Source organism: Abramis brama (genome assembly GCF_963993115.1).
Source record: "Abramis brama genome assembly, chromosome: 15".
Lineage (NCBI taxonomy): Eukaryota > Metazoa > Chordata > Actinopteri > Cypriniformes > Leuciscidae > Abramis > Abramis brama.
Window position 1 is genome coordinate 32,444,997 of NC_139977.1, and position 16,703 is coordinate 32,461,699.

The following is a 16,703-nucleotide window of genomic DNA, read 5'->3' on the forward strand; positions in this document are numbered from 1 at the left end:
GATGTAAGACCAAAAATGACTGAGTATTTTAAGTTAAATGAAAGTGTTTTTTTTCTTTGACTAACTGAATAATACAATTTTTGGTCGCCTAAGCCTAGTAACAACTTTTTTGACAAAAATGGCTCCAGATATATCTTCTATGTAAATTTTAAAGGGGACCTATTATGCAAAATTCACTTTTGCATGGTGTTTGGACACAAATGTGTGTTGGCAATGTGTGTACACAACCACCCTATAGTGATAAAAATTCACTCACTCACTTTTTTAATCCCCATAAATCATAAGCAGTGTCTCCCAACGACCTGTTTCAGCCATGGGGCTGGTGTGACGTAACAACAGCCACAGGCCCCGCCCACAAGTGTTGACAGCCACTGCCGTTTTAACATAGACCCGCCCTGATCGAGTTCACAGCGAGTTGTACACATCCGCCATTGCTGCACTGACGAGAATGTCTCCCAAGCGTTGTAGGTGTTGCGTGGCTGGATGTATTAATCCACATAGTTATCTCTATTTACTCTTGAAATCTGAGTCGGCCGCTGAAGACAAGCTGGATTAATTTTGTTTCCAAAGAAAATGCTCCCTCAACTCTACCGAAATTCATTTATGTACTTACGCACTTCTTATACTGTGTTTACTCAGCTCTTGCGGTGATTTTCTGGAGTAAAACTGTCACTTCGTCTTTTGTGTGATGTACAATAAACTTTATTAAACTCATCAGTATATTTTTGGCCATCATTCGGGCGGGGTCCGCTACAGCAGGTTTGTATTTATAGTGGATACAAGCAATGACAAATATATTATAACATAATTAAACTAAACTATACCTGACTGTTCCATCTCCTTACAGCATATATTCTCTGACTCTGTAGGCATTATTGTCCGACTCGGGTCGAAATGAACACCGTTACTGAGAGTTTCTGTTTTGATATTGTCATCTTTCTGTGAGATGAGATTGTTCTGACACTGAGCGAAAGCTCGTGAGTAAAATTATCTTTCACTTGCCCCTTCAAAAAATCCACTTGGCCCGGACAAGCGTAAATGTTGAGCCTGTAATATTACATATTACGTATTTTAAATATAATGTACTAATTTCATTATAGCACTCATCAGCCTGCAGCATCCAAGACAATGTTTACTGTAAAACACACAGAGACAGAACAGCACAAACAAACTCATAGTCATAGCAGAACTCATGTCTTCATTCATATTTTGTTTCCATTTATGTTGATTTATGAAAAGTGAACAGCACGAGTAAGATATGATGCGCAATATATCGAGAGACATGGAGTGGGTCAGACATGATTTTGACCACTTCATTAAGTTTTGTTTTGTAGAAAGCCTTTCTTTAAAGTGAATTTTGTTTTGTACAAATTGTATCCTAATTTTTATTAATTTTTCATCAACAAATTGCCTGGATTTAATAAATAAGAAGTATATATATAGCAGACAATATAATCATGGAGGCGCCGGCGCCGCGGTCACTTGCACTGCACGTTAACTGGATCGCATCACATCCTAACTTAACGAAACTCAGTCTATGCCTCACACAGACATGAAAAATACATCAAATACACAAAGCTTGAAATGTCTTTAAACAAATTAATTCAAAACGAAAAGAAAAAGGCTACTCTCTGATTATGTAATCCATTAGGCCTATGTGCATTTCTCTCTATAGACGCGTTCACTACGAATATGGCGATCGTCAACTTCATCTTTGCAGTCGACACTGTCAGAAAACACTAGTTTATTAATAAAAATGAATACACACGTCACCGGATTTTCAAATGCACATCTTGCTTGTTGCACGCACACATATTATGTCAAAATAATGAGATATTATGTTGAAATAACATTATTATTAATAATACATGTTTTAGAATATTTGATTGAATGCTGAATGTTGCGCTTGTTCAATTAAAAAAAATTAAAACTTTAATTGTGATCATTAAAATAATTGAATATTAAATATTTAGTGGCCAAGTTTTGCTCATTTATTAATAGTATATATATTATTATTATTATATTAGGGCTGGGGGAATTAACGCGTTAAACTTTGCGATTTATTTGAAATGTTTAACGCGTTAAAAAAAATAACGCAATTAACGCAGCACTTTTTTTTGCCTCGTTTTAATGATTTCCTGTTGCGGCTGCTATATTGAGAAGGCTGAAAATATGCCGTCCCGCCTCTCCGTTTTCGGCGATCAGGTTTCATTCTCGCGCAGCTTTCATGAGCGGGTCTTTTCCGCTCCGTGTGTGCGGCGCGCTCTCCATTCCGTGTGTGTGTGTGTATTTGTGTGTGTGTTGGCGCGCTCTGTCGTTAACGGCCCAGCGGCGCGCTCTCCGTTCAGTGTGTGTGTGTGTGTGTATATATGTATATATATATATAGCCTATAATTGCGCAGCTCCCCCTGTCATCTAGCACCCCCTGGGCACATGCGTTAAAAATTCTCTGGCGCTGCCCCTGTCTCCATTTGTGTTAGATAGTTACAATAGTTACAGTTTATAGACTTTAAAAACATTTATCACCACTTGTGATTCACAAATTGAAAATTAATTTTAAGAAGTTTGTTTCTATCCAGTTGGTTATTGGCTTTTACCGATAAAACAGACACTTTACTCTTGTTCTGAGGACATAGTTTAACCTGCTGTCTTATTTGATTTTTATTTTAATTTGTTTACACAACAGCTCTGAAAAAATATAATAATAAAAGGTTTTGGGTTGAACACCAAATTACAAAAACATTATGTTAAAGTGAATAAAGTTTGTTCTGTGTGTGTGTGTGTGTGTGTGTCAGAGTTCTGTCACTTCTGTTTGGGTTCCATCTTGGGTTGATGACAGAGCTCTGGCATTCCCGGTTTGTCATGTGTTTGTGTATAGTCTGGTTTGTTGTAAGCACATGGCTTGTCATGTATTTCCTTGTGCCATGTGCTCTACTGTCAATTGTCTAGCCCCTCCCATCTTGTTACCTGATTATTGATTTATTTGCCCCACCTGCTTTCCTCATTACCCTCTTTTGTTTGCTTCCCTATTTAGTCTCCCTGTGTTTGCAATCCTGTGCTGGTTCGTTATCCATGTTCCCTTGTGTTCCTGTTCCCACTGGATACCTGTCTCGTTTTCCCCCACGGGGAGTTTTGTTTGTAATTTTGTTTTTTGTTATATTTATTTAATAAACATCTTTTTCCTGCACTTGAGTCCTCGCTCCAATTATCCATTCCGTGACTGTGTGTGTGTGTGTGTGTTCAGTTATAAATATAGCCTATGCTGTGTAAGTTATATACTTTTGAAAATGATAGGCCAATAACTTAAACATTTAATAACCCATATAAATAAATTATAATGTATAATATGGAATATGGAATATATAGCATTTACTTAATTTACAATGTAACATTTATTAATTTACTCTAGCAGTTAAGATATCAGTAAAAAAAGGCCACAATAAACTAAAGGATTAAAAAATCTGAAAGTAAATCTAAAAGTAAGTCTGCTTAAAAAAAATATTACAAATTCGAACATGGCTATAATGTGCGCATTAAGAAACACGTTCAAATTGGTCATCTTAACATGGTAAAACTGTGCGTCTTTACACGTACTAAAGTAACACGACCATAACTGACGCCTTAACATGACCAGAATGGGTGTGTCTACACAAACAAAAGAAACACGTAAAAATTTGCCGCGTTAAAATGTTTTACGCCGCCAAATTTAATACACGTTCAACTTGTAACCATGGTTTTGATATACACATTGGGTTGTTGATAAACAACTGAACTTTCCACAAAAAAAAACTATATTTTGGCAATATATTGGCGTCTCGTTTTTAACATTAAAATTAAGGCTCTTGGGGGGGCGTCACGTGACCCAGAGTGAGATGGCTGCCTGAGTTCTTTGCTCCGCTCAAATTTTCAAAAATTTTACATTTCTCTCCTCCGATTTCTCATTTTATTTCGACGAACGGACTTTAATTATGTCAGACACACCTTCTGATAAAGAATTTCCTATCTTTGGCTCGACGCGCTCACAGAAGGCTAAAGAAAAAGATAAGAAGAAGCCTACTCACCACACGCCTTCGGCTGATGCTAACGTTAACGCAGCCGAATCTCCCCTGGATATGTCGCTGATTTTAGCAGAAATAAAGGCTAACGGTTCACGCCTCGATGGAATTACTAGCCGTCTGGAAGGGATAGCCAATTCTGTGTCTTGCCTTCAGAATTCATTCGCTGCCCTCACCGAGAGAGTTACGGGCGCTGAAACTCGCTTGGATGAAGCCGAACGAAGGATTTCGTCTGTCGAAGATTCGGCGGCATCTACTGAAGGGCAACTGGCCAGTTCGAAGGTGATGGTGGATCAGTTGCAGACAAAGATAGACGATCTTGAAAACAGAGGCCGCCGCAAGAATCTGAAAATAGTGGGCCTGCCAGAGAAAGCCGAGGGCTCTGGCCCACTCCCAGCGTTCCTGCGAGACATGATCCTTAAGTGGTTAGATCTGCCTGCTGACTTCCCTGCACTGGACATCGAGAGGGCCCACCGATCTCCCACCTTCGCACCCAACAGTCTGAATTAATCCCTTAAGAAGACTGTTACTCACAATGGCTCAGAGCTTCGATTCTATTCGGATTTGTCAGCTGGCCTGCTGCAGAAACGCCGCGAGTTTGCGACCGTGGGTAAAGCTCTGGCCGCCCGCGGTCTGTATCGGGGATTCGCCTGTCCGGCCAGACTCAGGTGTCTGCACAACGGAAAGATTAAACTGTTCAACGATCCGAAGTCAGCCAAGGCTTTCCTGGACTCTCTGGACGATTAACTTCGACTTTCGTCTGAGACCTGCACCTTGATTTTCGTAGGGGAAAGTGAAACTGACGATTCCATTGGACACAGAACGGTACAATATACCCTTGTTAGTTTGTAAGGTTTTAAATATCTCGTAGCCTATACGTGGCTGGTATGAAAGGGTAGTTATTTATTTTTTATTTCAAATGTTTATTTGTTTATTTTAGTAATGATTATTAAACCAATGGTTTCATCTATTACTGTTTTATGTTTGTATTATACTCGTTAGTGGAGCGGGCCGTGACGGGGCCGTATAACTTGGTGGTATTATGTTATCAGCTGTTTCATGGCTTCTTGTGTTATTTTGTGATTTCTTGATATCATCTGTGCCTCATCGTTTGGGGATGGGGTCTTGGGGGGAAGGTTCATCGGGTTTGTTTCATGTTTTACTTGTGGTACTCTTCTGTTCGCATTTGGTATCTCATACTGACATAATTTGCTGTATAGTTTTGCATGTATTTTTATGGCTCTACAATTTTCTGTATGCAGAACGCTCTTAAATTGGTAACTTGGAACGTTAAGGGCATAGGTAATGTAATTAAAAGGAAGAAAATTTTATCATTCCTTAAAAAAGAACAAATATCTATCGCGCTACTACAGGAAACTCACTTATCTGAACATATTAAGTTGAAAAGAGATTGGGTTGGTCAGATTTATTTTTCCTCTTTCACGTCAAATAGTAGGGGCACTGCCATTCTTATTCATAAAAATATCCCATTCATTCTCGAGCATGCAGATTACGATTCGGAAGGAAGATTTGTGTTGATTTCTGGCTTAATTCATGGAATACATATCACTGTAGGAAATGTATATGCTCCAAATACAGATTGCCCTAATTTTATGTTATATGCAGTCCTAAAATGTAATCAGCATTGCACGAACATTGGTTTTCTGGGAGGTGACTTCAATTGTGCACTTGATGGAAATTTAGATAAATCATCACCCCGGGTTTCAACTGGTTGTAAATCCTCACATACTTTGCGCAATACTTGTAAGAACCTTGGCCTGGTGGACATTTGGAGAGAGCTGCATCCTAAAGACAAAGATTATACTTTCTACTCTTATTCTCACAACTCTTATTCAAGACTGGATTATTTTTTCATACCTTCTGAATGTATACATCGTGTGAGTTCTTGTCATGTTGGCCCTATTGTGTTATCTGATCATGGTCCTGTTTATTTAGTGATTGATATTAGTATATCAATCCAGAAGTCAACCTACTGGAAATTGAATACTTCATTCTTAAGCAATACTAATTTTCACTCTTTTTTTAAACAGAAGATAATTCAGTATTGGCAGGACAATCAGAATTCGCCAGTTTCCCCTGCGATGAAATGGGATGCTGCCAAAGCCACGATGCGAGGCCACTTTATTGCTTATGCTTCTCTGATGAAGAAACTTAGAACCCAAAAAAGGAAAGAATTAGAAGCTGAAGTAAAATATCTGGAAAAACAACAAAACATTCCCAAATCAAGACAATTGGATTTTGTTAAATAATGCCAGAGCCAAGCTTAATCTAGATCATACAGAACATGTTAAAAAATTATTATTTTTCAGTAAACAGCGTTATTACGAATTTGGAAACAAGCCAAGTCGTCTTTTGGCGTATCATTTAAAAAAAGAGCAGAACGAAAGAACCATAAAAGCAATTAAGACATCTGAAGGCAGAATGATGTTTGACCCCATGGATATTAACGCTGCTTTCTCTGATTTTTACAGAACTCTATATACAGCTGGGTCGAGTGGCTCCAGTGAGGATTTGCTCAATTTCCTGAATGAGATTTCTCTTCCTAGCATTTCGGAAGATACTAGGGCTTTCTTAAATGCCCCTTTTAGTGAGGAAGAAATTTGGCAATCTATACAATCTATGCCAACTGGTAAAGCTCCCGGCCCAGACGGGTTTCCGTTAGAGTTTTATAAGCAATTCTGGCCAGAGCTTTGTCCAATTTTAATGCAAGCTATAAACAGTACTTTAGATTCAAATTCTATGCCTGAATCCTGGTCATTGGCGGTGATCAGCTTGCTTCTGAAAAAAGGCAAAGACCCAGTGAATTGTTCTTCTTATCGCCCAATTAGTTTACTCAATGTGGATTATAAAATTATAGCAAAATCTTTAGCTCGGCGGCTCGAAAGTGTTTTGCCTTACATCATCAACCCAGATCAGACAGGTTTCGTGAAGTCCAGATATGGCACTGATAATATTCGTAGAGTGTTGAATATTATAGATCATTTAAATGTTACCAAGGAACCTGCCTTCATCGTATCTCTCGACGCTGAAAAGGCATTTGATAGGGTGGAATGGCCTTTTCTTTTTGCGGTATTAGAGAAAGTAGGACTAGGGTCTAACTTTATTGGTTTGGTTAAACTTTTATACTCTAACCCTTTGGCTCAAGTTAACTCGAACAGAGTGTTGTCTGACAGATTTTCAATAAGCAGAGGCTTTCGTCAAGGCTGCCCACTCTCGCCATTGTTATTCTCTTTGGTTATCGAACCACTGGCTGTTGCTGTGAGAACCAACACTAATATACATGGTATTAAAATAGGTCTAGAGGAACATCGTATATCCCTTTATACAGACGATGTTCTGCTCTATCTTAAATACCCTGAGACCTCTACTGACGCAATTCTTGCCGTAATCAAAAAATATAGTAATTTCTCAGGATATAAGATTAATTTGGACAAATCTCAAGCTTTGTATTTGCACGTTCCCTCTGTAGCCATTTCAACATCTCCTTTTAATGTAGCACTTTCAGGATTTCAATATTTGGGAATCAATGTAACATCTAATTTGGTTGATTTGTATAAAGCCAACTACCCACAGTTAATTACAAAAATTAATCAGAACTTATCAGATTGGTCGATTCTTCCAAATTCTTTTTTTGGCAGGATTAATGTTATAAGAATGAATATTCTTCCGAGATTGAACTTTTTGTTTCAAAACTTGCCATGTCACAGATTTTTTTAAAAGGATTAATTCTTCAATTTCAAAGTACATTTGGAATCATAAAAAACCTAGACTCAAACTTTCTGTTTTGATGAAACCAAGGGAACTGGGTGGGGCTTCACTCCCTAATTTTCAGTTATATTTTTGGTCTGCACAAATTAAACACATGTTAAGTTGGTTTCTTAACAGATCCGATTCACGCTGGACTGGGATTGAATATTCTAGATGCTTTCCTAGACTGTTATGCTCTCTGCCATTTGTTCATAATATACAAAAAATTGAGTCTCTGAATAATATTTTCACTGTGTCAAATACTCTTTTGGTGTGGAAGGATGTCAAGAAATATTTAGCTATTCCTAATAAGTTATCTTTTAAGTCTCCTATCGCACTCAATCCTGATCTTTCCCCAAGCGTACAGAATATTGGTCTTCTGACCTGGAGGATGAGAGGACTGTCAGAGTTTGGTCATCTATTTGATAATGGTCAAATGAGGTCATTCCAGTCATTAAAGCAGGAATTTAACCTGCCCAGTAAAGATTTTTATAAATTTCTTCAATTACGGCACTTTTTGGAGTCACACTCAAAAGAAGGTAATATACGTTTTGATCTTACTGAAGTGGAAAAACAGCTTCTCTCTTCAATTACTCTTAAGAAGAAGATCTCTGAGTTATATTCTTTGCTGTCTAATGTTGGTCCTTCAACTTTTGATTCTTTGAGAATGATATGGGAAAATGACTTAGGATCAAATTTTAGTGATGAGGAGTGGTTATCTGTTTGTGCATGTGTTTTCCCCAAAGGCGTCTCAATTTCGGCCCAGGAACAAAATTATAAATTCATTCACAGGACCTATCTAACTCCAGTTCGGCTTCATAAAATATTCCCCAATTCTTCTCAATTATGTTTCAAATGTAGGTCGAACATTGGCACAGTGATGCATGTGTTTTGGGATTGTGATAAAATCAAAGGTTACTGGAAAGAGATCCACATGGTTGTTCAAAAGATTATTGGAAAGACCTTTGCATTGTCTCCAAATGTTTACCTTCTGAACTGTAAAGCTGGTCTGTGCCTGGACTGTGACAAAGAAAGGGTGTTGAACTTCTGTATATATTTAGCAAAAAAATTTATATTATTACTATGGTCAACTCCTCAAATACCCTCAGTTAATATGTGGATGAGTCAGGTCACTACTCTTTTACCTCTGGAAAAACTAACTCACGATCTGCATCAAAGATCTGAAGTTTTCTGGCGCACTTGGTCCTCTCTGTGGAACTTTCTGGAAGATGCTTAGTGACTGATATATCCTTTTGATTACTGGTCTATAAAATGTCCCTGTTATGTATTTACTTTGATATGCCCTGTTGTATTTTTATTTTTATTATAATTATTTTGCATTTTATATGCTTATGTATGAACATATATATCCAAAGATTGTAAGATGATATAGCTTATATGGCTGTACGTGCTGTTATGAGATACCGGTACCACTGTGTTGTGTTATTGTTAAAAAAAGAATATAAATAAATAAATAAATTCAATACATCTAGAATAAATAAAAAATAAATAAATAAATAATTAAGGCTCTTGACTGATTGAAAGATAAACAGTGTATTCTTATATTGTTTAAGCAGACAGATTTCATCGAACATTAAGTTAAACAATATTAATAGTTAGAAAAACAGGGCAAGGTTTTAACTGAACTATCCATAGGTTCGAATACAGATAATAGCCTACTATGTGTGTCTAAATTACATTTTACAACATTTTCTAAATGTGCTGCTGTAAATTATGCAACAGTCTTTAGTGACAGAAATAACTGTAGTTTTAGGTAACTCTCATCTGACTATTCCTTTGTCTCTATTTTGCACACATTCCCACATTTAATTGATGCCTGATTACAGCAATCAACCTTTAATTCACTTAAACCATGAATAATTGAGAGTGATTGTAAGTGTGATGATCATCTGCTAAATGAGCAACAACGACCACAATTCACTCCTTCAGTCAGTGAAGCTCCCACAGCCGTTCATGAGAGTTTAAATGCTGGGGAATATTCCCATCTTCCCACAGGAGAAGAAGAAGCAAGCAGGAGGAATTACTCCAGGAGAAACTACTGACATACTATTGTAAAGATGGAGATTAAGGAAGAACCCTGCAGAATAAAAAAAGAAGATACAGAGGAACAAATAGGTTGGTGTTTTCCTTCATTCTCTTTAATGACTGATGAGGAACATTAAGATGAACACTGAAAAAAGGACAACATTTTTGCTTGATTGTGACTCACCTAGTATATTTCTTATTGTTGTCATATTTTACGGTGGCCGAGAGAGCTCAATGCTACAACTGAAAAAAACACACACATGCAAATAGAAAAAACACCCACAAATTAAGAAAACATCTTCATAAGTTTTACAACTCACGTGTACTCCAAATACTCAGTCACAACACAACCAAATACAGAACAAATGTTCACAACAAAACTAAATACAGAAACGCGCTGCAAATAGCACATGGATGTACGATCGGTTTCAGATTCAGACACTTTTCTCATTATTTTCACCTGGGATGTTCAATGCAGCACGGTGTCCATCAGCTGAATAGCTGTTCTTATGACAGGAATTTCTTATTACTGCTGTTAACATAACTGTTCCAAATAAATATACATTTTATACAAACATTTTTTTACAATGTAACTGATGTATATATTAATATCTTGACCTCATGTTCTTTTTCTCTATCTTTCTTATTTCTGTATTTGGTTTTGTTCTGAACTTTTGTACTGCGTTTCTGTATTTGGTTTTGTTGTGAGTATTTGAAGCACACGTGTGTTATAAAACTGATGAAGATGTTTTCTTAATTTGCGGGTGTTTTTTTCTATGTGCATGTGTTTTCTTCAGTTGCAGCGCGTTGAGCTCTCTCGGCCACCGTAATATTTCCTCCTTTATTTGTATTTTGAAAATTTAATATGTTGATTTTAGACCCGATGGAAGTGAATGAAGACAAACATTTCAAAAATGAAGATGGAAACATAATTTCACCAATGGAGAAGAGTTTCACAAAAAAACGAGCTCGAAAAACTGGAGAAGAATCTCAGTGATCATCTGTTTACTCACTCTGGAGTGAAGCAATTCAACTGTGATCAGTGTGATAAAACATTTGTTGTGGAATCAAACTTAAGAAAACACCTTAAAGTTCATGCTGTGAAGTCTCACTTTTGTTCTTTTTGTGAAAAGAGTTTTTCACGACTGTATTCTCTGAAAGAGCATGAGAGTGTTCACACTGGTGTGAGACCTTATGTGTGCTTTGACTGTGGGAAGAGCTTTGTTACAACCAGCAACTTAAAAAGACACCAGAGAGTTCATACTGGAGAGAAACCGTTCAAATGCTCACACTGTGGAAAGAGTTTTGCTCAGTCAGGATCCATGAAAGATCATGAGAGAATTCATACTGGAGAGAAGCCGCACCAGTGCTCTTCATGTGGAAAGAGATTCCCCTTCTTCTCTACTCTATTGAAACATAAGAAAAAGCATTGCCCGAAGGTGTCTAAGTAAGAAAATGTTCTGGTTCAGATCATCACTTACATGTAAATAGTTTGATTTTCTCAGGGCTCCTCTATGCAGTACAGACAAGTGTGGAATTTGATTTTATTGTCTGGATAAGTATGGGAAATTTTTTGTTTCCACACTATTGGCCCATTCTATTTTCTAAAACATAAAATTGAGAATTTCTAAAAAATACATTTGTCATACAAGATGGTCCATTAAATCATAATTTATATGACACAAACAACACATTTTTTGTCGAGCTGTTTAGATGTGATGCATTAAGATATTGAAGTCTTTTTTGCACCAGATGTTTTTCTATTGTAATATTTGAAGAACGACAACTCTCATAATATGGACTCTGACAAACATCACTTATAGAGACGATGAAATTGCTCAGGAAAAGTAGATATGTTCTGTGTGTCTGTGCCAATTCAGCAGTGACATGCCTAGTTTAGTTTTACAGCTGCATCTACATCTAGTAGAAAGAAGGTTTCATGTTAGTTAAGTTACGCGTTTGTATTATTTTGACGAACAATTTGGTTTAAAAACTAATAAAAAATGTAACGCGTCTTGGTTTAAGCTTATTTTTGTGTCGTCTCAATCCTCTGAATATGAATAAATTGCATGAGTTTCTCTGTATTTGGCAATTCTAGTTCGGATGTTCCTCTAAATAACGCCATTTGCTTTCATTTCAACCACGTGATCTTGAATCCACCGTGATTCATAAACGTACACTATCGTTCAAAATATACAAATATTTAGATAAGTACATTATGAATCCATCTTCCAAACCATGTTTTTGTCTCATACTGAATCACTACAGTACGCCAATAATAAGTGTTTATATTTGGACTATTTGGTTTAATCAGAGCGGGACGCAACCGCCGCGGAGTAACCGAGTTCCTGCGTGACTATAGACATAAACAGAGAGAAGTAGCTCCGGCCACAATGTTCTTCCACAAGAAAGACGCGTAACTTTTTGTTTATTAAGCGCCAAAAATTACACGGATTTAATTCACGGTGTTTATCAAACTGTGAGGACTGTGATTTTAATTTTATTGGGAGAAATCAGACAACTAGCACTGAGCTGCTCGGGAACTGGAGTTTTTGAGTTAAATCTTTCTTAACCCTCACATTTATTAATAGTGTAGTTAACTTTAAAATCAACAACATCTGTAACACGCGACAGTTGGGAGCTATGGTTGGGAGTCCAGATAGGCTAAATACAGTAGCAAACTCCTTTGCAGATATTCGAAGTTTGAACATTTTAGCCTATCCCTCATCAAACATATTTGGGGAGATAATGTTTGTATCTCAAACAAGATAACAGATCTGATCTTGGTTGTCTTGTAGGCCTATTCTAATCTATCGTCACCTACCTAAAATAATTGTGAAAATAAAAATGATTTAGGCAATTATTTTAGGAAGGTGACGAAAGTTAGATAGTTTAATAGGGATTGGTTTCCGCCAGTAGAGGCGCTCCAGCAACCGAAGCAATGACACACATCCAGGAGAAGAAGAGAAGTGAGCGAGGGAAGGGAACATAAACACGAGAAGTGGAACACAGCCGTTCATTCTGCTGTTTTCAGACTGTGAGTACATTTATTTTATCATTTATTAGGAGAAATCTAAATACAAACTAGGAAACGAGTCAGTTAACTTAGTGAATCACTCGAAATTAACTGACTGATGTTGTAAGTTACGCTCGTGATGTGAAACGTAAATTCGTTACTGACTCTTTCACTTAATTTGGGAGGTTTATGAGTTGTGATTTCATTTTATGTAATGAATAAATGAAACCTGGTAAAATTAGTTTTTAGTGCATGTTAATCATATTTAGCGTAAGAGCAACACAAAAATCAGCTCAGGGCTCGAAATTAACCTTTTTACTTGGTAGCACTGGTAACAAAAAGTTAGGAGCACCCACCAAAAATGGACCCAGAGAGTATATTCAACTGGTATTGTTATTTCTGTGTTACAAATCTTGTTATTATCACAGAAGAACTTGAATTGGAACTAGAATTAAAGATTATAGTTTGGATATAAACCCTGGTGTCTACAGAAGCAATCAAAATAGAGAAAAGCACCTTTTGAAAGTAACATGTAGCTTCAAATAACAATTGTATTGATTACATTGTTACACTACTAGGTGGCGACAAGTGAGTTAAACAAATTTATTATTGAATTATACATTATACATTATTGAATTATACATTTAAAAAAAATGCTGATTCATCCATTAAAAAGCAAAGTATTTATTATGATATTAAAAGCCACGTTTCCACTGTCGGGTCAGTGCTAGTCAGGGCTTTAAACGGGCCGTGCTGGGCTAATCGCCCCGGGCATGTAGCATTGAGCCCAAAACACACTGCGTTTCCACCGTCGGGCCAGAAGCTCTGCAGCGCTTCACTAAAACGCACCTCTCTGGAACAAGGTCAAACAAACCCATCATTTCACCAACAAATGGAAGTTTTATAAAAAAAGAAAAAAAGGGAAGTTTTATCAGAAAACTAATCAGAAAGAAATGACTGAAAACTAGCGTGATCGCAAAACAAACATGATAAAAGCGACCATTTGCTGGCATTTTTGTTGTTTACTTGAATTTTAAAACCCACAAATTTGTTTTACCACAGTTGTACTATAAAAAGTGATACTTTGATTATAATGAATTAATTTGTCAAAATTGCACATTAGCCACACAGAAATAAAGTGGTTTACCGTTAGGTTTATTTAAAAAAAGAAAGAGGCCAGACTTACTTATTACTTATCGCGTCTTTTTCTGTTTATTTGGTAACGTTAGTTATAGGACATATTTACATCACATTTAGAAAGAATGATAATTTCTACAAATATAAAATAAACAATAATCGGCACACTGTCACTTCTGCTCCCAAGAATTTATTAAAATAGGTTAAACAAAATTTCAACCCAAAGGGTCTTCATCAGTCAAACAACAATCATAGAAAGGTACAATTTATATCATTGTGAACCGTCACACCTGACCTGATCTCATTAGTGAACTAATTACCCAAACATCCAATGCATTGCTCATTGGATGATTGGGTAATGAGGTCAGGTGTGATGGTTCACACTGAAATTGTACCTTTCTATGATTGTTGCTTGCCTGACGAAGACCCTTTGGGTCGAAACATTGTTTATTTTATGTTTATGTTTATTTTAATAAATTCTTGGCAGCAGAAGTGGCAGTGTGCCGATTCTTGTTTATTTTGAATTTGATGCTTCATTTGATTAAGCACCTGCCAAAAGTTTTTTCACACAAATGCGACCAAAATGGTCGCAATTTCGAGCCTTGCAGTAGGGCTGAACGATTTTGGAAAATAATGTAATTGCGATTTTATTTATTTATTTATTTATTATTATTATTATTATTATTATTTACCAATATTGCGATTTAATATGCGATTACTTTTTAAGTTCTTTATCTTCTGTATTATTCGACAAAGACAAGCAATAAATCATTGTATAGTAGGAATGGGAATCTTTAGGCACCTCATGATCTACTTAATCTTATTAATAACACTTAAAATCTTTATTTAATTACATGTGTAATTATATGTATTTTTAAAAATAATTATTAAAAAATTAATTATTAACCATGTTAAGAATTTTAAATAGGCTGTATAAACTAATATAGCTTAAAAATATAAAAGCTAGTAAATAACAATGAGAAACAACAACAAAAAAACATATTACAAGCAATAAACAAAGAGTGCTTTCTTTATTTAAAAGTAGGCTGTCTGATGCGTAAATATGCATAGCGTGCCAAGTTGATGCTACTTCTGCAGAATGCCTTTCTCTCGCGTGTCATGTGACCAGAGTGTAATCGCGTGTTTCATCATATTGCGATATTATCGCAAATGCAATTAATTAGGGCTGTACTCAACCAAAGAAAATCTTGGTCGACTGAAGTCCTGAAATTTTCGGCTAAAAATCGACTAAAATCAACTAAAATTGACGTTAGAAAAAAAAAAACTTTAAATTAATTAGATGCGCACTGTGCGCAGTACTTGGTAGCCTTGTTGTCCTCCTAAATGAATTATAAATAAACATAAACAACTAGTAGGCTATTTGCAGTATATTAAATCGTTTTTGACCTAATTATTTTGCACTGAAATGAGTCTGACACTTGAGTCTGTCAGCTCTGACAGCGCTGCATCACGTGCACCTGCGCAATATCATAGCTTATGATTTCCGAAAATAGTACTATGTTGTCAACTAGTGATATCATCACAAGAACTGTTGAGGAATATGCAACATAATTTAGACAATTATTTTTGTCATATGTTATAATAATAAGTTATAACTGTCAGACACTATCGTTTCACCATGCATGTCCTAGCACCGAGCGAGGCTGAACATGAGCTCAGCTTCGCAGCTGAGACACGAATAGACTATTAACTAAAGCTTTTACTCTTAATAAACACAAAAGGCACGTCCACTTTAATAAAAAAAGAATATTTATTAAACAAACCAGATCAAGAGCAGAAACGAAATAAAGTGCATAACTGAAAAATAAAGCATCCTAGGCTCAAAACTAACACAACCAACAGCACAGCGCAATTGCGCATTAGGCTCCAAATAAAAAAATAAAAAAGTTAGGTTATCACACTAAAACATTGAAATATGCAAATTCTGATATGTTCATATAGCCTACTCAAAACAGACAGGGCAAGCTAACGCAGACAAGTGAGCTTACCACTTTTAGATGATATGTCATGTTTGTCATCGAGCTGTGGAAAACTGTTGCTTGCAAACTTTGCATTCAACCTTTTTCCTGTTATCAATTTTAACAAAATGCTGCCACACTGTCGATTTCTTTGTTGTTGACATGTTAGAAGAGGACTGACTATTAAACGCTCTCACAATTAAATAAATAATATTCAGCATCAAACCTTCTATGCTCGACGCTCTCTCTTGGGTTGGGCTAATCCAAAAAAGGTGAAAACAAGGGGGGTGTTTTGAAGACAGACTGTTACAGTGAAACAAGGGTACTCTGAAAACACCCCCATTAGCAGTTAGTGCTTTCGACCTGATGAAATGAGCGTGCCTCAGCGCGGCAAAACTGATGAAATAATCGCGGCAGAAAATCGACCAATCAGAATTTTGGTCGAACCAGAACGTATCGACCAATTAATCGACTAATCGACTAGGACAGTACAGCCCTACAATTAATCGTTCAGCCCTACCTTGCAGCTAGAACAGTTGAATAGTTTCTAAACAGTTTGAGCAAAACACTTAAAGCTGAATAATTGAGAGCGATTGTTATAGGGATAGCATTGTTACATTATTCCAAATAAATAAAGATTCACAAATAAATGTAAAGATTTTAACAAAAAATAATAAAATTCAACAATAAATAAAATTAGAT

General features: G+C 36.3%; 2 protein-coding genes across 7 annotated transcripts in view; both read left to right on the forward strand.

Annotated features, from left to right (window-relative positions):
- LOC311097516 (uncharacterized protein) overlaps positions 1–16,703 on the forward strand; it is a 202,312-nt gene that overhangs the window by 136,468 nt on the left and 49,141 nt on the right. The gene's annotated exons all lie outside the window — the stretch shown is intronic.
- LOC311097510 (uncharacterized protein) overlaps positions 1–16,703 on the forward strand; it is a 53,276-nt gene that overhangs the window by 10,310 nt on the left and 26,263 nt on the right. The window contains exon 1 of one of the 5 annotated variants that reach the window (XM_084137245.1): positions 12,787–12,906. The exons of 1 other annotated variant lie outside the window; for it this stretch is intronic. The gene's annotated coding sequence lies outside the window, so the exon portion shown is untranslated. Of the gene's footprint in view, positions 1–12,786; positions 12,907–16,703 lie in introns of those variants that run through there. 3 more of the 5 variants (XR_014609266.1, XM_084137244.1, XM_084137242.1) reach the window with 3 other exon arrangements.